Source organism: Melospiza georgiana, chromosome 14 (assembly GCF_028018845.1).
Source record: "Melospiza georgiana isolate bMelGeo1 chromosome 14, bMelGeo1.pri, whole genome shotgun sequence".
Classification (NCBI taxonomy): domain Eukaryota; kingdom Metazoa; phylum Chordata; class Aves; order Passeriformes; family Passerellidae; genus Melospiza; species Melospiza georgiana.
The window spans coordinates 13544630-13567118 of NC_080443.1; the positions used below are offsets into that span (position 1 = coordinate 13544630).

The window sequence follows — 22489 nt, forward strand, 5'->3', positions numbered from 1 at the left end:
TTACTAGCAGGAGCAGATCCACTCATGCCTCAGAGCAGATGGGCATCAAAACCTGATCCACGTGTGATCTCAGCAGTGTGTGTGAACCTGGATGCCAACACAGCAGCAGTGCTGGAGGAGCTGGTGCTGAGGTGCCACTACAGAGAGAAAAGTGAATCTCATCAAGTTCCTGTGTTTTCCATAGAGCAATCAGTGACAACTTGCTGATACTCTAGGGAGAAAGTGGATTTTGAGGAGGGAGCTGGCCATAGAGCAGTGCTTCATGTGACAGTGGTGGGAATTTTGGATGTCTGTTATTCCCAGAAATATGCCCAGGTGCCCTTTTTCCATTGGCATATTAAGAAGTTATGTAGACTCAGCCTAGTCTCATTAATGGATTTAAAACAGGTTTTGACATAAGGCAGCCAAGCACATCAGGAGTGGAACAGAAGATATTCTTCCTCAGTCCAAGAGCCTGGAATCTGCCTCTCACACCAGCTAAAGCAAGTGACAAATGCTGGTTTTGTTGTAATCTAAAATCCTTCTCTTTTCTCCCTCCCCCATGACCATGGTGTGCATGAGTGCATAGACTATTTATTAGCAAATTTAAATCCACAGGCACAAAACTACTGTGGAGTCACCCTAAGGCCCTTGCACTAAAGGAGGAACATGTTGAATTAAAAGACACGTACCAAAGCAGCTGAATTCAGTCTCGTGATTGCCTTGACTCCAGCTCGAGGTACTTACTGATGCTTTTCCTTTTAACCCTTATTGCTTCTCCAGTCTGATCTGCATTTTTGACAGGTGATTATTATCACTGAAAGAGCTGACAGCTCTGCTAGTCTCAAGTGCAACAGAAGTCCTGATGGTGGTTTTAATGCATGCAGGTTGTCTTTGAATATTTGGAAAGAAAGGCTGTAGAAAATGTATGAAGCTTGTCTGTGCTGCTCTGTTGGGGCAGGACCTACCCTGGTCCCAGAACAACCCTGACATCACAGAGTGTTTTGGACCTCAGTGAGGGGCACTCCTAAGTGTGAAACCCAAAACAAAGTGATGCCATAACAACTAGACAACTTCTGTAGGCATTTCCAGCACTTCCTGGCTCTGTCCTTATAGAGGTGAGAACCTCTCTCAGCTTGTGCTTCTCAGCTGTACATCAGTGACCCAGCTTCTGGGTTTGTTCTTCACAGCAGGCACCTCTTACAAAATTCATCTTGTTAGTGGGCAATCTGTGACTTCTCTGACCCCAAAGGAGAATCTCATTGGTGTCAGACCCAAACCCAGGCTGTCAGTGTGCAAATACCTTCCTCTTACACTGAGAGACTGTAGGGACACTCAGACCTGCTGCTCAGGATGTCTCAATTAAGCCATGTTCAAGTTGAACTACTGCACAAATGCTTCTCATACTTCAAGACCTGTTGATGGGAAGAAGAATATTCTTAGAATCCTAGAATGGTTTGGGTTGGAAGGGATCTTAAAAGAATCTTCTCATTCCACCCCCCTGCCTTGGGCACAAACACCTTGCACTAGACCAGGTTCCTCCAAGCCCCGTCCAACCAGGCCCTGAACTCTTTCAGAGACAGGACATCCACAGTTTCTCAAGGCAAGCTGTGCCAATGCATTTCCACCTCACAGTGGGAGATTTCTTTCTAATAACTCATCTAAACCTCCTTTTCTTTCAGTTTAGAGCCATTTTCCCTTGTCCTATCACATTCCCATCCACCGTGATGGATGATGAACGTTGTGGTGCAAAGCCTCATGTGCAAGGATTTAACAACTAACAAAGGCTAGGATGAAATTAATTCCTTGAAGGGCCATATTTTTAACTTCTTAACATACAAAATTCTTTTTAGCTGCAATTTGACAGGGTTCTGTCTCTTGCAACAGGGGTCACTGCTTCCATACAGTGCTAGAGTTGGTTTATCCTATTTTTACTAAGCTGTGAAAGTTGTTTTTCTAGTATGCTGTAACTGTTTGCTTCCCCACCCTTAGACTCCATCTGTACACTTCAAAATAGAAGGAGGAAGAGGGCAGAGAAAGAACAAAGGCTCATAATACAAATGGAAGGAAACTAGGGAAATTCAGGAGGAAATGGACAGTGAGAAATACAAAAAGATCCAGCTGTGCTGAATGCATGGGGTGTGAGTGCACAGGGATGCTTTTACTTGTATTCAGAGCTCAAGGCCTGCATTGTGGAGCTGAACTTTCCTTTGAGTCAGTGACCTATTCAGACACCTAACAATGTCCATTATGTACAGTCAGCTTGTTTATGCCCTGTGCAGGGCTTTCATACCTTTTTTCCATGTACAATAAAACTATTTACAAAGTGGCCAGGCTGAGCTCAATTTTGCTGTGCAAGCTCTTGACCATCAGCTTTCAGCAAGCATCTTGTAACTTCAGAAAGATTTAAGAGGACAAACTGTGATGACAAGATGCTCAAGGAGAACACTGTTCCTAGCTGACTGATAGCAAATGTCTCTTTCCTTTGAAGGACAGGGAGAGGGGAAAGAGGTAGCAAGAATTGGGTCCCTGACCCTCATGGAGCTGTAATGATCAAATTGATTCTGTGAGGCAGCCTGAAGAGGTGAGTCCAGAGCAGTGCTTGATGGCAGTGTGGGACCCAGCAGTGCTTGTGCATCACTGTGGGGTGAGAACAGTGGAGAGGGGAAACCCTGGGAGCTGGAGGAGAATATTGGAGAATATTGGAGTGCCATGGACACCCAAGCAGTGCTGTTGCTGCCTCCATCCTTGCTGTAGAATAGGTGGGGCTGGAAGCCCATGGGAGAGTGTGCTTAGGTTTGTTCTGCAGCTGCAGAGGAACCAGCTGGCCCATGTTTAACATAGGAGGGGATCCCCCAGGAGGCTTTGTATGCTCTCTGTGGAGTTCAGGGCAGCAGCTGCACAAGTGCCTAAGTGCACTCCTCAGCAGAGATATCCTCTGTGACCTTGGGCAGCCCAAGGTTTTAGCCCTGTTGCTTGGAAACAGCTCCCACCTCCAGTACAAAATTCAGCAGGAGGTTTTGGATCACATGGTGGCTCTGATTAACATGAGAGCTTTTGGGGTGGGAGGAATCATGACTTGACCTTAGCCTGTAGTTTTCAGCACAAGGATGTAATTCTCAGCTGAAGGAGGTGCTCTTTGACCCAGCCCACCAAGAGGCAGCTGTAAGCAGTGACTGAAAGCTGAGGCTAGAAATAAGGTACATATTCATGGTGAGAGCAGTTTGGGCATTGGAACAAGTCTGTGCAGGCACTGGAGCTCTCTCCTATTTAAAGGGAGAAGGCATTTTGGCAACTTGCTTATTCTGTCTTATGCCCTTGTTTAACCACCACTCATTCAGTTAGAGACACTTAGCAGCTTTCAGGGCATTTCTTTAGGGAAAAAAACCAGAATTCTGCACATTCAGGAAAACATCTGTCATCGCTGGGAGCAGAAACTGGAGCTAACGTGGTCCCTAGAGCATGTGGGAGAGCTCCACTTGGTTACTGCCTCTCTGCAGTTACTTCTGAGAGAACAGAACTGGTTGTGAAGGTGAAAAAGGATTTAGCAACATTGCCCAACATTTAGGAAAAAAAAAAAACAAACAAGGGGTGCCTCTTTGAAACTTCAAACGTGTGCACAGCACATGACACTCAAGGAGTGTTTTTATTCGTGTTTATTCTCAGGAAATTGTGTTGCTTTGTAAGCTGAGCTCTTTTAAGTGTCTTAAGTTTGGCACACTACAAGCTGGGCTTTAGCAGGCACTTTTGGAAGTTGTCAGCCTGAGCTGTATTTTCCTGACTCAGATCCTTGCAGTAAGAAGTGAGGAATGGAGCATTTAAATGGAAAAAAGAAAAAAAAAAAAAGTGGAAGCTACAGTGGAGCTAGATAAAGTCAATCTTGTCATTGCTTTTAATATTCATTGCCAGGCACAGTGATCACACTGTCAGTTTTAACTTAAGCAACCCTTAGTCCTAGTCATCTTCTGCCTACGTACATGAAAGGGATGAGTGAGCCCACAGCTGCCAAAGGCATCTCTCAATTACTTATATTTCACTGGGTATTTAAAGATTAGGTTGGGACATAGAGGATGAAAGGGTTTTTCTTTATCTTTTAATAAGAAATTTGTATTTGCAGATATGAAAAAGGCCAAAGACTGAAGTGTCTAACATGCTGCTCTTTTCCCTGCTGCTTCCTCCAAGTGGTGTGGGGGTAGGAAAGCATGTGGAGATCCTACAGGGAATAAAACAATGTTCCTCTTGGTCTACTGCTTACCACAGCCCAGCCCTGTTTCCCAAAATTGATGGGTAAGGATGTGCTGTGCTGGAGTTCTCATGACATAGTCCTGCTTGCAATGCAGGAGACCAAGCAATGTACAGGGAATTAAATATATGGGGCCTTGCACGCTTTAAATATGAACAACAAAGGGGACGATGTAATGTGAGAGGCACAGAGAGATTCCTGGAGTCTCCTGCTTTTGCTTTCTCGGCTGACTATCAAAAACTTTTTGGGAAAAAGACCTTTTAATTAGCCTTGTGATGCTCCAGCTCTTCAATCACTAAACAGTCATCCTTGGGATCTCCAGAAAATTATTTGGCAAAATCAGGGAGGATCAGATTAACCTTGTCCCAAGCTCAAAGAAAGAAGCAAGGAAAAGAGTTTGGAGAAGGTCTCACAGCTGTCTGTATTGAAAACTGTGGGAAGGAGATTGAAAGGCATGGATCCCAGTGCTAAACAAAGCCAGCAGCTTTCATACCCCTTTAAGGCAGACACATGTGGCAGGAACAAAGGTGCTCCCCTTGCTGTAGCTGCATGACCTCAGAAATGAGTAGTGTACAGAGTGCACTGGTCCCAGCATGTGCTCAGGAGAGGGGTGTGAGCTGTTCCCACACAACCATCCCTAGAGCAGCCTGATACCATGTTTGACGTTCTCCTGCCAGCCATTCGCCCTTATGTCAGCAGGTTGAAACAAGTGGGGAAGTTGCTTGGAGAGGATTTGGTGGGGAGCAGGTTGTGTGTGGTGGAACAGACTCACCCAGTGTCTCGGGGCACTTGCTTTGTTAGCAGCTTAACTGAACACAGAAACTCTGACTTCATGATCCATGGATTTGGGGATGTGGGGAGAGCTGGCACACCACACCAGCACCCTCTGCATTTCCAAAGGCACAGATGAGGATGAGGAGGATGTGAGGCAAGGCCAGCGTGTCTGGAGAGCAGTGGAGATGCTGAGCAGCCCGGGCACAATGCTGCTTTGGGAAAGCTGAATGAATGTGTGCCTTCTTCTGCTGGTGTGCTCCAAACCAGCTTGGCTTTTCCATGTGGCTCTGGGTGCAGCCACCCCATGCAGGGTGAAGGCCTGGGGGAAACCCTGCAGTTAAAATTGCCCTTTGTTATTTGTCTGACCTTGCCTTCAGGCCCTGTGCCTGTTACAACCGCATAAGCTGAAAAAGCAAAGGAATTGTGGCACAGCAGAGAAAATCCCTGATCTGGATTAGACACACAGCTGAGTTACCAACACTTGCACAGCACAGCCAGGCTTTCTCAGCCAAGCTGCACATACAGGTAGTGTCCAGTGTGAAGGAAAGAAGTGCAGGGTGCAGAGGAGGTGACCCTGTAGCCAGGCACAGCTAGGAGCCAGTACACATTGGCCCTGCCTCTGAGTTTGCTGTGTGACTTCATCTCTGTGTACTGCTCTTCTCTCCCCCGAGCTGCAGGGTGTGCCTCACACCCGTGGAGGACTGAGAGGTTGTGTCTGTCCTCTTCTGAAGTGCAGCATCATTCCTTGTGGTGCTTTAACCCTGAGAGTTAATACCTGCAGGTCACCTTTCCTGTTAGAAGCCACCATCACCTGTAACTTTGGCCTCTCTGCTCCTGTGCTCATGCCCCAGCAGTCCTTTGTGCTCCTGAGTTTGAAAGAAGTGCTTGCTGCTTCCCACCTTCATCTCCAATGTGCAAGGTCAGGAAGGCAGCAGGGAAAGCCAGCCTCAACTCAAAGGAGAGGAAGGAGGTAAAATAAACACTTTGTGAAGTTGCTATTTGGGACTGTACCAATGCAGACCTTCCCATCTGCTCTGTTCTCTGAGGAGTGGGCACAGCAGGGTCTGTTCAGGTAAGCATCACCCCACCTGGGAGATGCTCCTGTAGGATTTTGCTGTGAGGGAGAAGAAAACTGAAGGGAGTTTTTGTTCATAATCTAAGAATCCTACTTCTAAGCAGTGCCTTTGGGCATATATTTAAATGGCAAAAACTGTCAGTTTTTCTTCTGTCAGAATTCATCCTGTTGCTGCATTCAGGCAAGGGTAAACTGAAAAATTATCATCTCTAGTGGCAACTTCAGAGTCTTTTGCCATTCAGAATCAGTCTTGTTTAACTTAGCTGCTGAGAAAGGGCATTCAGGCAGTCTTGCTTTGTTTTTGTTCCCTTTGTACAGAGTCAGCATGGCAATGATAAGAGCAGAAAGTGAGGTTCAGTTTCTCTCTGTACTTTGTCACCAGGCTGGCTATCAGGCTTTGGGCATCTTAGAGCTCTTCCTGTTCTTTAAAGCAGGAGAGTAAATTGGAGTGCCCAGGTTAGGTGTCAGCCTGCAGAGATGTTTGTGGTAACCCACAAACAAGGAGGAACCCTAATGTGATGTACCTTCATATTGACTCTTCCATATTGACTGTCTGCTATGTCTCTGAGTTTTTCATGTTGCATCAGAAGAGTGTTTTGTGAAAATTCTGTAGTTTTGTGAATGCTGCTGGGCCAGTATGGACAGATTTCAGCAGCTCTTGCTGCTGCCCGGAAGGTTGCACTAGTAACTGTGTTTTTCTGCAGCATGACATTGCACTTCACCTTTTCCAGCACAGAGGATTTTAGAGGGTCATTCACACAGTCTGTGGCCACAACCTAGTCATTCAGAGTCTTTGAGCAGTTTAACCCTTTAGTCTTTCTGCTCTTAAAACTCTTAAAAAAGGGACTCAGTGAAGAGCACTGATTTGGCAGCATAAACCTTTCCATTAGACTCTCCAGGCTGGATACAGCTCTGGTCTACTCTTAACCAACCAGCACAAGCCTCTTGTTGCAAATTGAGTCACCCAGTGTCACATTTGACTGATTGTGGGAGGGGGTGATGCTCGCTTTGAGTGAACTGCCAAGTCTGCAAATACTTGGCAAATTTTCCCTCAAAAGCTGAAGTCCTGAGGGAAAGCAGTCAGGTAAGAACCTCAGCTTTGGAGCAAGGAGAAGAAAGTTTCTGCCTCTAATGGCTGGAAGTAAAGGACAGCCACTCTGGTTGCTTAAGCTAGAGTAGGAAACTAAGGGGCAAATGATGGCTGTTTCTGATTTTGTTCCTTTTCCACAAGGCCTGTCTCAAGCAAACGTCAGCTGGAGGGGGTGTGGAGGCTGGCTGGGCTTTTGAACGTTGGAGTTGGCAGCTCTAGAGAGGAGCTCCCATGTGCTCTTGGTTACACTGATGTCTGTGTGCCTGTGAAACTTGGGTGTGTGCTCTGCTTTGCAGCACTGCTGGTTGCCAACATGTGGCTGGATGTAGGTGGCCTGCCCTTGCTGTACTTTGGAGGGTACTAATACATCAACACTGTGCAAATCTGCCTGTAGTTAGCTCTTCCTCCTCCCAGATGTTGGCACTGCATGGAGGGTTTGTTATCTGGAGCTGCAGGGGGACCCTGCTGGAGGATTGTGTCTTGCCCTGCTTTAGTTACATGCTCAGAGACAGGACTTTGTATTGAAAAGCTGAGGTTTTGTTATTGACTTCTCAGTCTATCCAATCCCCCTCTAGTCTAAAAAAATGCTTATTATCAAGCAATGTTACCATCCTGATTGGAATAAAACTGCTGTGTGACTTCTAACTGCATCCCTACCTTGATTTAATAGCAGTAGTGGAGGAAAGCTGACAATGGTGCATTTATTTTTTTTGTTTGCAGTGATCTTTTGCTCAGAAGAGCACATCTCTGTTAATTGACTATTAAACAAGATTGCTTGCTTGAGGTGTGCTGGCTTGCCATTTCAATCCTTTAAGGAATAAGCCTCTGATCAGCTGCACATAGGGCTTTTAAATATAATCTGCCTAATGACTGGAGGGCTTTGACCTTATGTTATTAAGGCGCTGATGTTTTGGGTTACAAACTAAACCTTTGGGGTGGGGTTTTTTCTGAACTGGTCCAAACAACAAAGGCTGCTTTTTAATCTCAAAGCAAGACTTGGAAGCAGCACAGAGTCAGTCTAGAGATAAGTCTCTTTTAGCTCAAGATTTCTAGGATTGCACACATGTTACCACATGCCTGGACCACCAGTTAGACACCTACCTGGCCACAGATCCTTTGTCCCAGTTGCTGTGCATGCAAATAATGTATGTTTGCGTGTGTTTACCCAGTTTGGAAAAAATCTGAGCCCTGAGGGATTTGAGCTTCCCTTTGTGTTCTGAGAGGGGCCATGCTGAGAGCCAGCTGAAGCAATGCTCCCTGCCTGCCTTGCAGACTCTGCAGGCTGCAGGAGGGTTTTGTAGCCCATGCACTCAGTGTTTGAGGAAGGATGCTTGGTCTGGTGTTTCACGAGGATTCCAGCTGCCATTTTAAAGAGCTCTGCTGACAGGCTCCAGGGGAAATCCCAATGCAAGCCTGAAAGACAGCAGCAGCTTGGGGTCAGAGTCAGAAAGGGCTGGGCACAAGGAGGGGCTGGCTGCAAACAGAGGCACACTGGCTCTTTCCCTCTTCTAATCTGTTTTGTTCAGCTGGCACCAACCTCCTCCACAAGGATGCAGAAGAGGAATGTTCCCTGTTGTGGCAAGCTTTGGGTGCTCTCCCCAGGGTGTGGGGAGGGCACAGATTGCTTGGATGCTTTCCTGTCCCATTTCCCCTCACACCCCAGTTGGTTGATATACATCATCCTAAAGCCTTAATATTGTGTGGCAGCAGGCTAGAAATGAGAAGGGGGACAAGGCTAACACTTGCCTTTCTGTTTTAGAGTAAATGTTGCAGGAACAGTTGGTATTTCATTGCTGATACTAAACCTGGATGTGGGGAGAGAAGGGAGAATGTGGCTAATGCTGAACACCTGCCTCTGACAAATAATCCACTAGAGACCCTGCAGTAATTTTGTAAATCACAAGCACATTTTCAGCCTTCCCAGAAATGTGTACTTCTAAATGCTAATCATCAAATAGCCTAAATTACTGATCCAGCAGATTAATCTATAAATTGAGGTAGGCTCAGAATAGCCATTGGAGAACAATATTTAGTAAGTGGTATCTAGTTCAGTGCTCTCTATCTCTTGTTGTTCTGACCTGACAAATAAAGCAATCTCTTCTTTGTGTTATATGAAAATGTGTGATAGGAAGGCTGTTTAAATGATGTCTTTCTGACCTGTCACATGGCATGTGTCTGTGGGAGAGAGGGCTCCTGCATGCAGCAGTGCTGCAATAAAGTGGGAGACTGTGAAATGGAGGATGCTAGAGCATCAAAATCCAGCCTGCCTGTTTTCCCTGCCTTTCCTTTCTTGAACTTGTAATCAGAGAATATTGAAAGTTCATTGGGTTGCTCATAATAAAGCCTCAAAGCAAGGATCAGTAGTGGGAGCAATACATTTCATTTGTTTTAACCTGAAGTAAAACTGCTCCATGCATGTTCCACTAAGATGAGTCAGGTTGGCACCTCTTTCTAAGGTGACACTACAGGATGTCTGTCTGCAGACTTTGGCCTTTTATTTGGGAAGGGAGAAGAGGGAGTTGGTTTCCTTTGCAGCAGCAAGGGCAAAATAGGCTTTTAATAAAGCTTAAATTCTGCAGCTGCTGGCTAAGTTAAAAAAAGAAGTTCTGGCACTCTGTCCTCCTGGAGATGAGCCTTTTCCAGCTCTCTGCCATGACCCAGGGATGTGAGCCATCACTTCTCATCTTTTTCCCTTTGTGCCACTTTCTTGGGTGAGAATAATGGGAGAGCTTCTTCCCTTGGCAGGACTTTACCTTGCTTTACCTTTTCTGCCCATGGAAGTGATTTAGGTTTGTGAGTGGAAGGAAAAGAGTCATAGAAGGAGAAGTGCTGTGGCATAGATATCGTGGAGGAGGCTTTTTAATGGTTATAAATAAACTCAAATCTCTGATTATAGAGGCTGAAGAGAACTAGAAGCTCAAAAGCCAAGAGATAAGAAAAGAAGGAACTTTATATATAACACTTTTCCACCAAGGTGCATGTGGATCAGCTAAGTGTCACTGGAGACCTGAAAACAGCCCTGCTGAAACACCAGATTACAGCCCAGATATGGGCAAGAACACTTTGTCCAAATACTACTGTGATTGAGCCAGATAAGGGAATTTTTTTGTTCATGCAGAAAGTTTCCTGCTTCTTGCTGGTCTCCTGGGAGGTTCAGCATGACCTCCTTGTACCTGGCTGTTTGCAGAGCTTGGTCCTGGTGCTGGAGAGCCCAGCAGCACGAAGTCAGGAGCAGGGCAAAGCATCTCCCTCTCCTTCCCCTTGAAATTTATTTTTCTCCCCCTTTGCTGACAGTAGCCTCTGAAGTGCTACTTCAAAATGTTCATAGGCAGATTCTCTGCTGGAAATCATCAAATGTTTTGAGCAGCTAGAGGAATCTGGTTTGACAGGAGGGTACTCAGAATACAGACACAACTGGGTGCTTAACATCAGTGAGCACACTGCAGTGCCAGGTTAGGGATATCCCAAAGTAGCTCCTAGGCAGAGTGTGACAGCCTTGTCCCTTGATGCAGTTGTCACAGATGAAGTTAAAGAAAATGAGGAATTATGCTATGAGTCTCTCTTGCCAAGGACTGCTCTCCAGGAACTGGGAGCAGGCAGAATGGTGAACGACCTGACTCCAGCAGTGTGGGTCACTGGGTGCTGTGAAGGCTTTCACTCGTCCTTATCTGGGAGTTTTGCCAAGGAACTGGTGCTGGGGGAACAGAATCTCAAGCTGTGAGGCAGAGAAACTTTCACTAGGAGATCTGGTTGTGACTGAAAAACAAGGAAACAAAACCTGCTAGAGAGGGTGACAGGGTTCAGAGGTTTGCTCAGTAAGTTGGGTCAAAGGAAATTTTGCTATCCCGGAGCAGATAACAGAAAGAGCTGAGAACTGGGCTGGACACAGACATGGAGAAGGATCATAGCCAAGAAATGGCTTGAATTTCCATGGCACAGTGCAAAGGGCAGGAATCTCGTAGGTTAGGTGCTTGGGGTTCAAAGTGCCTGCCTGGGTACCCTGCCTTTTCTGGGGTCATGGCATTTTCCTGAGAGCTCCTTGTGAGCACTTGTGGTTGAACTGCAGCCTGCATTTCTGAAAGAGGCATCCACTCACAATGGAAAGACTTACAATTTGGGATCCACCACATCCTTTGGGAAGCTGTTCCCATGGTTAATGCATTTACCACGTAACTGTTACAGTTCCCTCAAGGAGTTTGAGTCCTCAGCTGGCAACCTGCCTGCCTTGCTCAGTGCTGCTGCATGCCTCTCTGCCTCCTGAGACAAAAGTTTTGCTACAAGGGGACTAAAGGCCTTTTTGGGGTCATGCAGGCTCCTGTAGGACAGCCAGGAGCTGGACCTGTTCCCTCCAACAGGGAAGTGAGTTTTTTGAAGCATTGTTGTGTTCATTCATCAACAGTCCACTGGTCTTGTCTCCTCTCTGGGTGGATGTGTGCCTTGCTGGTTTGCCCTCAACAGCTGGTAGGACACAAAGGATTTGAGAAGCAGCTCTGGCTTTGTACCAAGCAGAGGCTGTGGGACACTCAGCAGTGAATTCCAGAGATGATGTGTCATGAAAGGCCTGGCCCTGCCAGCCCCTCTGCACGAGGCTGCTGGAGGTAGTGGGAGCCTTGCCAGGTTGCAGTCCTCATGTTCAAGAGGATCTTTGGCTTTCTGAGCAGATTTTGGTAGGTGGATGTTAGCTGCAAAATCTGTTTGGGAGCCTGCAGCTTTGTGTGGGTGGGAGGAAAGCCTTGTGCTTACCCCTCTGCCTGCCTCCAGCTGGAAGGTGACAACTGATCTTGTGGCTGGGAGAAGTCAGCTGTTTCCATTTTCTTCCTCTGGAGACTTGAAATCTATTCCCAGTGAGGTGGGTCCCTGGGAAGAGGAAGGGCAGCTCTTCCAAGTGAATGCTGCCAAAGCCAAAAGGCACTGGGAGCTGGCCTTGCCAGCCTCAGACATTTAAAACACTTCAGTCAAGCCCTGGAAGAAAAACAGCATAATCTTAGTTTTTCCTCTTACGTACATTCTGGGCTCTCTGCACTGTCCTCTGGTTCATTACTAAGCTTTTCTGCAGCCTTACAAAGTTGTTGAATCAATAGAGAAAGTTCTTGTTGAGAAGAAGAACACATCCTTTCATCAGCTGACTTTCTATTGTCTGTTCTCTCCTGGCTGGACATCATGTTTTATATAGCAAACATCTTTAAAGCTTTTAGGGTATTTCTCTTCTTTCCTTACCCCCAGAATACCCTCTTCGATCTGGATCATTGGGCCAGCTCTTAATCCGGGCTGGAACAGGAGAAGGTAATTGTGATGGATGCCCCAGTGATATTACCCTTCCCAAAAGCAATTAAATGTGGTGAAACCCTCATTTATGTTTTATGGCTGCTTGTAGTAGTGCCCAAACATTTATGGTCCCCCAAAGTCCCACATGCTGCCAGGCCAGGCTTTTCAGTGGATAAGATAACAGATTGTATTTATCTCTTGGTTAACTTGCACAGCCCTGCAAAGCAGCTGCTCCACTGGGCTCTGGCTCCTTGCTTGTTGTGTGATGCATTTGTGCTGTGCAGCCCTGATTCTCCTTCACCCTCACTTAATTTCCTGGGAACTTTCCCCTCTCCTAGGCTGCTGAGCTTTGTGAATATTTGCCAGTGGAAGGCAGTGTGTTTGTTTTAATCAGATCTATTCTTAAAGCTGTCAGATTATTGCTGGGCTAGGAGGGGGTCCCTCCCTGCCTCTGTCCTGCCATTCTCACCTCACTTTGATCAAAGCATTGATCTGATACAGTGGGAGGCTAGCCAGGACTAAACACTAAGGCTGTCTGGGAGCCACAGGGACAGACACAGGACTCTGCAGTGCTGGGGGACACTGGGGTTGTTTTCTCAAGGGTGGTTGGGGCGTTGGATCCTCCTTGCATGGCACACTGCACTGTAAAGAGCAACCTGAGAGTCACACCAGCTGCTCCGCCATCCACACTCATTCACTTTGAAATCCTTTTAGCACTGGAACAATTCCATTAGCAGGACTTCTTAGGCCTGATTTGGGGGGGTTTCTCTGCTGATTAAAACCAAGTCTGTGCACCAGTGTGCAGAGCTTGTCATAACCAAGACATTCCCTGTGTACCTCGGGGCTGCTTGCAGCTGAAGTCTTGAACAAAAGATCTGCTGTTAGACAAAGAGGGAAGGAGTGAGCCTCTGAAGAGAGGAAGAACTTCTCTCTTTGCCAGCAGTTTTTTTCTAACTATTCTTTTTTTAAGGATTGGTCACCAGTTAATCCATGTCGTTTTGCAGACAAAGCTGTCAACATTTTTAAGGTTGCATGGTGAAATAACTTCAGTGCTGTTGGTTCTAGCAGCTCAGAATATTCTCAAACAAATGCCTTTTAAGATTAAAATGGCCTGTGCTTGATCCCAGCCCAAAGTTGAGGTCGTTACTCTTTTATTTGAAACGTCTCAACTGAACCCAGTGAAGTCAGTCAGAGCTGCAAGTGTTTGAAAGTCAAGTCACTCTTATTTGCATGGCTAAATATGGGCGTAATGCAGGGTGTTACTCTAAAATACTTCAGTGTGTGACCCAGGTTGGAGCCCAGCAAGTATGCTGTGTGCCACAGACACTGCCTGCAGTAGCTTCTGACAGCTTCTAGTCATCAACCTGTTGGCCCTGAGTACCAAACACATCCTGCCCTCTCACTTTTATTTTTCGCTCTTACCTGCTGTTGGGTGTGAGATGCCTCACAGCCACATAGGAGTGTAAGCTCACTGGCAAATTGAGTATGTGTGCATTTCTGCTGATTTCTGTCCATTGGGTCAGAAGTGAGAATGGCAGAAGCAGGACACCTTCCTCCCCCAGCCCTGCGCATTTCCCACACAGTGTGGACTGTTGGAGCTTTATAAGAGGCTTTTCTTGCTCAGTGGCAGCACTTAGATACAAAATCAAATGTAGCCCCCCACCTTGGAATGGGGTAGGTGCACTGATTCTGTGCTGGTGTAGCAAATTCCATCTGAAACTGACACATTTATTATCCCTAAACATTTGATGAATTTAAGAGGATTGTAAAATATACATGAAGAACATGCGTGAGATTTTTTCAGTAAAATTAATTACTACAAGCAGTGCTTTGCAAATTCAATGTAGTCCATGTGGGAACAGTTTGGTGGTTCTGGTGCATGTATGCAGTCCTTCAGTGGCAGGAGCAGGTCTGGTTTGCCTTGTGTGGATGCCCTGGGTGGAGGAGAGCTCTCCTGAGGGGTGACTGCAGCTCCCAGCTGGGAAGGGGCAGCTCCATCAGCATTTGGCTGCAGCTGCAGTGCTGTGTGTAACAGGGGTGTAGCTCTGGCTGCAGACCAAGCCCCAGTTACAGGTCCTTACCCGTCAGTGAGCATCACACAGGGCTGGTTAGTGCCGGATAATCCTGGAGTCCTTCACGTCTTCATAGCATCAGAAGGCATTTCAGTGCTGCAGCTCTTTCAATTAAGCTCCTGTTGAACTCCATGCACAGATATTGTAATATAATTGGCTGCCCTGCTGCTGAAACAGCCTCTGTCTGTGCTCCAGGCTGGAGGGGAGCCAGAGCGAGCCCTGGGCTCCACACAATGTCACACTGATTAGGAGGGTGCGAGATTTTGTTTTTGCTAAAATAGTTCTGCCAGTACAGCCCAGAGGGCAGCTGCAGTTCCACTGGTACAGAGAGGGCCTTATGCTGCTCTGAATTGTCCCTGGCTCTGGGGCAGGCAGGGATGCTGTGGGGGCAGCTTTATCCTGCAGTAACAGCCTGTGCATGGCTGAGTGCTGCCCAGCTCCACAAGTGCAACTTTACTTTGTTGACATCCACCCCATAGCAACTTTGTCTTAAAGACCCAAGGGAAATATTTTGCTTCCTCTGGCTGTTAGGAAGTGGGTTCTCCATGGCAGCAGTCCATTTACAAAGGGTTTGGTCCTGAGCAGGAAACCCTGGTCCAATCCCTAATGAGCCCTTCCTGCTGATAAGGGAACCTGTGGGTCAGGGGCTCTGCCTGAGCCAGTCAGCTCCCCAAGAACTGAGGTGCTTTTTGATGAACACATCCTCCAGAGCCTGTAAAATGAGACTCCAGGCCCTCCAGAGAAATGGGTGCAGACCTGGGTGCCACAGAATGGGATCTGCCTAAGGAAAGGCCAGCTCTAGCAGAGCTGTAATATTGCTGCTGCTCTCTGACATTCCTGAGCTAGAACATCCCATCTCTGCCCTGCTCAGCAACCTTGCCTCTTACTATACATGGAGACCCAACACTGGTATTATTCCTGGAATAACTGTTCATGTGTTCAGTATTATGTGTATTTACACCTGGGTTATCCCCCAGTTTGGGAAGTGGACTGGAGAATAAGGTGCTGTCCTGTTTTGGAGCAAGGAAGCTCTTAGATCTCTTTTTCCAGCTTTGCACTTCAGAAAGGCCTATCCAGTGCAGCCCATGACATGAAGATAGGATGGAGTATTTCTGTATCTTGGAGAGTGCACTAGAAAGGAAGTCACTGACTGGTATCTGCTGGCAGCCGATGTCGTGGTGCTCTGCAAGCCCCTTCACCAGCTGCTGTGTCAGTTTTGCTGTTCAAAAGCTGGTTCCATGACACTTATTTCCCTCTTTACTCTGCCAGAGTAGCATTGCACAACTTCTAAAGTCACTCCTAAACTCACTGTGCTGGCTTAATAACAAATCCAGCAATAAACCTGGAATACTGGAGCACTGCCCTTTGTCAGGCAATGCTTGCTGCTGTTGCTGGGATTTGGGAATGACATGGTTTTTTCCCCTGTGACAAATCTTTGTTCCCCCACTGACTATATTTAGACACAAATAGATCCAGAATCAACTGTGCCCATGGCAAGCTGTGCTACTGCCTGCAGCAGCCCTCACCAGGGCAACATCACGTGGGCTTTTATTGTCACATCTGCCCTGGCCTCTCCAGGCTGATGGAAAATGCATCATCTCATCCAGGCTTCGATTGCTGGGATGGAGTGCTCTGACTGTCCCTGCCTCATGGTGCCTTTTATCCCCATCTTACACTTTTCAGCATAGAACCTGGCTGGGGGAAGTAGAGGTTAGACCTCCTCTTCTGTCTGTCTGTCACATTTCTGTCTGTCTGTCACATTGCTATTTAAGCATAAATGTGCTTTAGTTGTGCTCCTCCTCAGGGATTACCTCCTTGGCTCAATGGAGCCAGTGTCAGATACTTCCTATGAGTAGGAAGAAGCTGTGAACATCACTGTTTGTGTAGGGGTCTCCACCACGAGGCTCTCTGAGGTCTCAGGGAGTGTGGGGTAACATTAGAAATCAGAAAGGACCTGGGGCTCAGCTTAGCTCTCGAGATTGCAAAAGCAGTGATGACAAAGCAACTTGGGGTTAGCCTGGGTTGGCAAGCCAGAACAAAAGCCTGAGAAAAGTTAACTCACACTATCAACTCGAGTTAAAACTCCCATTTCCTTGTTCCTTATAAGTACTTGGTCTGCTACAGTCAGACCATGCTCCTTTTGTAGGTGTGTGCTCAGAGCATTTCACCAGGAGTTCACTCCTGTCAGTGAAGCCCTCCATGCAGCAGAAGTTTTGGTCTGCTGACAGGATCACAGGCAGAGTAATTCCCATTTTCCCACTGCACTTGCATCTCTTGATGCCTTTGGACACAGCTGCCTGCTCTGCTGTACTGTAGCAGTACTGTAGCAGTACTCAGTGGGTTTTGGCTGCTTTTCCATAGTGGCTTGGTCTGTGTTACTCTTCAGAGTGCAGAAGTTTGATGGGCCTCACACAGAGATACAGCCCAGTGTCAGAAATCATCACTACTCCAGAGCCTCACACAGAGATGCAGCCCAGTGTCAGAAATCCCCACTACTCCAGAGCACTTCAGGCAGGTTCCTTGGCTCAGTTTGTGGGTGATGAGGGTGGAAATGCTGGGTACCTGCTACCAGCTCAGCAAGTGGAGCATATGGACAGGCACCACTGGGTTGGCAGTGAGTTCCTTGGGCTGTGCCACCCTGGCTGGGTGGTGGGAATCCATCAGTCCTCTCCCTGCCAGCCTGCCTTGGGCAGTGCCCTCCAGCCAGGATCATTGCCAACCCTCCAGCACCATCCACCCTGCTTTTATCTTCATCTCTTCCTCGCTTTCTGGTTTTTTCCACCTGGGATTTCAGTGTTTGTTTGTTTGGTGTTAAAGAGGCTTTCTTGTTTGCTTTTTTAAGTATCTGTTGTGACAGGCAGAGCTGAGAACAAGCCAAGTTGCTCTCTGCATCCACCCGAGAGCTTGTCTGGGGAAACAATGCCAAGTAGGGGCAGGGAGAGAAAGTAGAAATGCAGTTGGGTTTTTCCTGGAAGACTTCTTGTCCTTGGCTGGTTATGTGGAGTTGGGATGAGAAGAGCTGATCACTTTTAGGTGAAGAACAAGACCTGTTTTGTCATTCTAGGGAAGGCTTCTGCAAGCTGGCAATACCAGGCACTGTCATTGTGCTGCTGTCTGCCCCATCCAGCCAGACCATCCTGACCTTAAGGAGCAGGTGGCACTGCTCTTGCCTTCCTGATGTGCCCCTCGTGTTCCTTGTTTCTGTAACACCAATTTTGACTCCTCTGTGGAGAAAGATGGCCTGGAGTGAAGAGCAGAGCTGGCACATGGGCCCAGCCAGGTCTCTGCATGCACCCCTCTCATGCAGTGCCTCTCCTACCCTTACACACACAAGGAAGGACAGCAGGGCATGGTGCTCTGGGCAGGAATCTTCCACTTTATTAAAATGAAAGTATTTACTGGCTGCATCAGTTGCCCAGCTGTGGTTAGTTTGCATGAGAACCATTTCCTGCACTTAAGGAAACTATTCAGCTTTACAGCAGATTGTGGAAGGAAGAGATACTACAATGTCCAAAATCCTCTCTTTGCTGACTGGGCGAGTTTCTCACCTGAATCTCTGCCATCCAAGCACTTGGGGTGACAGGAACAGATCTGCCATTGCTGTGCTGCAAGGAAATATCACAAGTTCCAGTGAGGAAGGGAGGGGAGGAAGGAGAGGGACAGCTGGAGAGCCAGGGCTGGTTGGTCAGGATGGTGGTTTCAGGGCTTTGGGGCTTGAGATGCCATCTTTCTGCACTTGGTGGCATCTACTTGCCAGCACCCTGTCCTGAGGGTGTCATCTGACATGCTGCTCAGTGCTCAGGCATCCGAGATCACTGTGTCAGGGGAGATGTGAGGGCAAACAGGAGGAGCAGCACAGAGCTCTGGACAGCAGGAATGTTCTGCATGGATGGAGGAAGAAAGTGGCTTGGCAGCAGTGGAGCAGACAGATATCTGAGTGAATCACAGGTTCAACATGAGTCACTGCTGTCACATGGTTGTGAGGAAGGCACACGTCACAGGGGCCGTGTAAGGAGCTGCGTGCTTCCCAAGCATCTGAGCCATTCCCCTGCTCCCAGTGCTGGTGAACCCATCACTCATGCTATTCCTGTTTTGGATGCTGCATTTTGAGGAATGAAGGGCCAATAGCTGAGTCCGTGGAGAGTGGTGAAAGTGGTCAGAGGGCTGGAAGCCATGAGGAATGAGAAAAGCTTGAGAGGACCTGGGATTGTTTAGTCTAGGAAGGAGCAAGCTGGAGGGGGAGCAATATGAAAAGCTTTCAAAGACATAAAAGGCTGCTGCAAGAAGTGAGGCAGTGATCTGTTCTTAGTAGCTACCAGGAAGAAGATATGGAGTCATAGGCTGAGCAAGGAAATTTAGTCATTGGGGAAGAGTTACTGAAACCTCAGTGAGTGTGGGGTTGGTGTCAGGGGACCTTCAGAGCACCCATGTCTGGGTGGGTGGGAGAGGAACTCATCCTGCTTTGGCTGGTGGGATGCACTCTGAGGCCTTTGTAGCCAGGTTCCCAATTGCTGGAAGATTATTTTCTGAAGCTTGTGATGAAGTCCACCTCCAGTAAACAGGCATACATTTCCCAGCCACTGCTGAGCATGTTACAAGACATCAGGGATTACCTGTGGCAGTGACACTTTATCACTGCTATAGCAGCAATTTTCCAAGTCTTTTCAGCTGCAGGCTTGCACCAAGATGGGGGAAAGCATTACTGTTAAGGACAGGGACACAGAGTGTGTTCACCTAGAGTGGGTCAGCAAGGGAGCCCATGGCTTGCTGCTTGTCCCTGTGTAGGACCATGCCAGATGAGGCACAGGCACAGTCCTTGTCCTGCAGGGGAATCCCCCCACCAAGGCAGAGCTCCTCAGCCTTCTTTTTCTTTTTTTTTTTTTTTTTTTTGCTGGTTCAGGGGCAGACTTTGGCTGTGCTTTTTAATTGTGAAAATTCAGAGCATGTCTTTGTGTCCTAAATAGGCGATTGTCCTGATCCTCATCCCTGGGATCCATTATGTCTTAGCAAATTACTTTCTCTCTTTTAAATGCCTTAGTGATTAAAGATGCCACAGCAGATACCCTTAATGAGTACAAAAAGGGTAATAATTCCTCTTGTTGGCACTGAATGCAATTAATCAGGCCCCTTTACTTGCTTTTTAAACAGATGAGGCATTTAAGGCCAAGCAAGTTTTTAATTGGACTTTAATGTTTCTCATTTACTTCATTTTGGCACAAGCTTAGGAATTCCCACCCCCAGGTTTGCTGGATTTGTTCAGGGTGATAAAAGGCTCAGCATGGAATGAAGACTCAGCAGCAGACTCAAACATGTCCTTCAGCCTGTGCCTGGCCCCATTGCCTGGCCCAGGCTTGGTCCTGCTGCAGCAGCACAGAATTGTCCAGACAGGAGCAGAACCAGGTTATCCAGCATGGGACTGACATTGGATATTGATAATATTTCTGGAGTAGTCATCAACACAAGGGTGCAACATAGCTTGCCCTTTTTTGTCATGTTCCCTTGCCTTGAAGGAGCTGTTGACTTGTGAGTATTCTTGTGATTATCTGGATGCCCTTGATGGAGGTCCATATCATAGCCCAGACTCTGTAGCTTCAAATAAGGGGTGAATTATATGTTTTAAGCAATATTCCAAAGATCCATGGCCAAGAGGACATACAGAGGCCTTGAGCTCCATTACAGATGGATGTATGCATCCAGATGTTATTAATTTATGCCAGAAGTTGCCATGGAAGAGAAGATACATCGTAAGCAGCTCTCATCTGATTTGCAGCTCCTGCTCCCTGAAGCCAGCACCCCTTCTTCTTCCACCTCTGGCCATGAACCATCTTGCCTTTGGTTCCCTTCCCTCCGTCTCTCCCCCAGTGTGGTTTGGGGACAGCAGTGGCCTGCCAGCAGGTCCCAGTGTGTGTTTCATGCAGAGACGAGTTCAGCAGCCCAGCTTGGCTCACTGGCCCCTGTCCCAGCTCAGCCCTTCCCTGGCAGCAGCTGACCGAGGTTCAGCCACAAGGGATCAGCCCCAGCATATGTGAGCCTGCCCCTGAGCCTGCTCGTCACTCTGCAGGGCAGAGGAAAGATCCCAGAACTTTCAGTTGGGTTTTTCCAGGTGTGTGCTGTGTCCTTTGCAGTCAGACCTGTCTGTATTTCAAGTGACAGTGACTGTGGAGTTCCACCCATGAAAAGGTCAGTGGATGCAGATGAGCTGTGAGTGTCCTTGGGTAGGTGAGATGGCTCTTGAGTCACTGGGGCTTTTTGCCCCAAAAAAACATTCAGGAGAAATCTAGGGACAAGGGACAACACCCTCCATTTCTACATCCCTGCTTTTCCCACTTCAAAGGTAGGAAAATCTTAAGCCGAAGTGTGTCTGGAAATTTAAGTGTATTCAGAGAAATGTGTTATTGAATACCTTGTGTTAATTTAAACACCTTCTGCCTGCCAGGCTTGGGGCAGAGGAGCTTTGCCATCTGGATCAGCCTAGAGCTGTTTCAGGGCATCTTTAAGGCTTCCCAGTGCAGCTTAAGGAACTGCTGTGCACAACCTCTGTGGCTCTGCTTTCCAGGCCACTGTGCAGCAGGGAATGCCATGGGGGAGGCTTGCCTAGTATTTTATTTGGTTCATCCTTATTCTTTGTCATATCTCCTTTCCTCTGACTCCCTCACATCTTGAACACACATCTGATACTGAGTTTTGTGGTTGAGCAAGGCTTGTGTAGTCCTGGAAAGCCAAATGTGGGAACCAAGTGTCTCCAATTTTTTCTTCTGCTGGGAACATCTTTGCCCATTTTGCCCCCTTACACCACTTCCCTGCTACCTGCAGATCAGGATACCTGGAGCCATCATGCCTTGAAAAGTAAGGGAGAATTAAGCATTGGATCAAGGTTTTGTTGTGTGATCATGGTGTGAAGGTGTAGACATCTTGATGAGATGTTCAGGGATAAAGGCGAATCAGAGAGATCCAGCTTGTTCTGTGTCCCCCCAGAGTGAACAACTGCTGGCTCTTGGGCTGGGCTCCAGCCATGGGCAGGGACTGAAGGAAATAAGAGGGCCAGGTCCTAGGACATTTCTGCTCCTCTGGCTGGTATTGAGGAGGGGCAGGCAGCCTTGTCCAGTTGCTATGGAGCCTGCCAAGATGTCCTTAATCCCAAATATATCTCTGTCAGGAAGCTGCAACCCCAAGTGACTCTAGCCAGCCATTCTTTCATTGAGAGTCTTCTGGCTGAGGCTTACAGAGTTGTCATTTTCTTTGATTTAATTCCATATAAGCTTCAGAATTATTTTCCTTTAGAGACTTGCAAATTACGGAAGCATAAACCATGCTAATGATCCGATAAGGACAACTTTGGATGCGTTCCCAAGAACGGCTACCCCTGGGCAGGAGTGTGCTCAGAGAGCACTGATGGAGAGCAATTTGCCATGCTCACCTGGCTGCCTTCCTTGGGCCCCCCTTCCCAAATTCCTTCATCTCTCAGGAACGAGAGTAATTTCCTCTCTGGCTTCTTGCAGAGGCAAAGGCCCTGCAGACCTGAAGTTATCTCTGGAATGTGTGTAAACACGAGTTCAATGGGATGCTGTTTGCCCCCCATTCCTGGGCAGGGTTGAGAAGGGTTAATACAAGTTTGTTTAATGGGTTCCTATCCCTGAGAATTGTCTTCCTTAGAGGGCAGCTTGGCTGACCTGAGCCCCTGTGTGTGCATTTCCCAGCATAAAGGGGAGACTGAGGGGCCCCACCACACGGGTGGGATTTCACTCCTCTAAGAACAAGGGATGAAAGGCCAAAGTGGTCTTCCTGCCAAACAGGGACCCAGGAGATGGTATGGGATCACAGTGCACGTGCACTGGGACTCAGTGTGCAGCTAACAGGATTATTTAGGTGGTGCTTGGACAGAAACAAATCAGAAGGGTGGGAGTTATAGGCAGTTCTGTGCTCCCATCTTCAAAGAGCACTGAAATGTAAGCAGGGGGACAAAACGTTTTAAGTGACGTATGGGCTGGGGC

At 47.5% G+C, this 22489-nt stretch overlaps 1 protein-coding gene across 1 annotated transcript in view; it reads left to right on the forward strand.

The window, feature by feature from the left end:
- The window catches only part of CFDP1 (craniofacial development protein 1), a 59073-nt gene that overhangs the window by 30145 nt on the left and 6439 nt on the right, over positions 1–22489 (forward strand). The gene's annotated exons all lie outside the window — the stretch shown is intronic.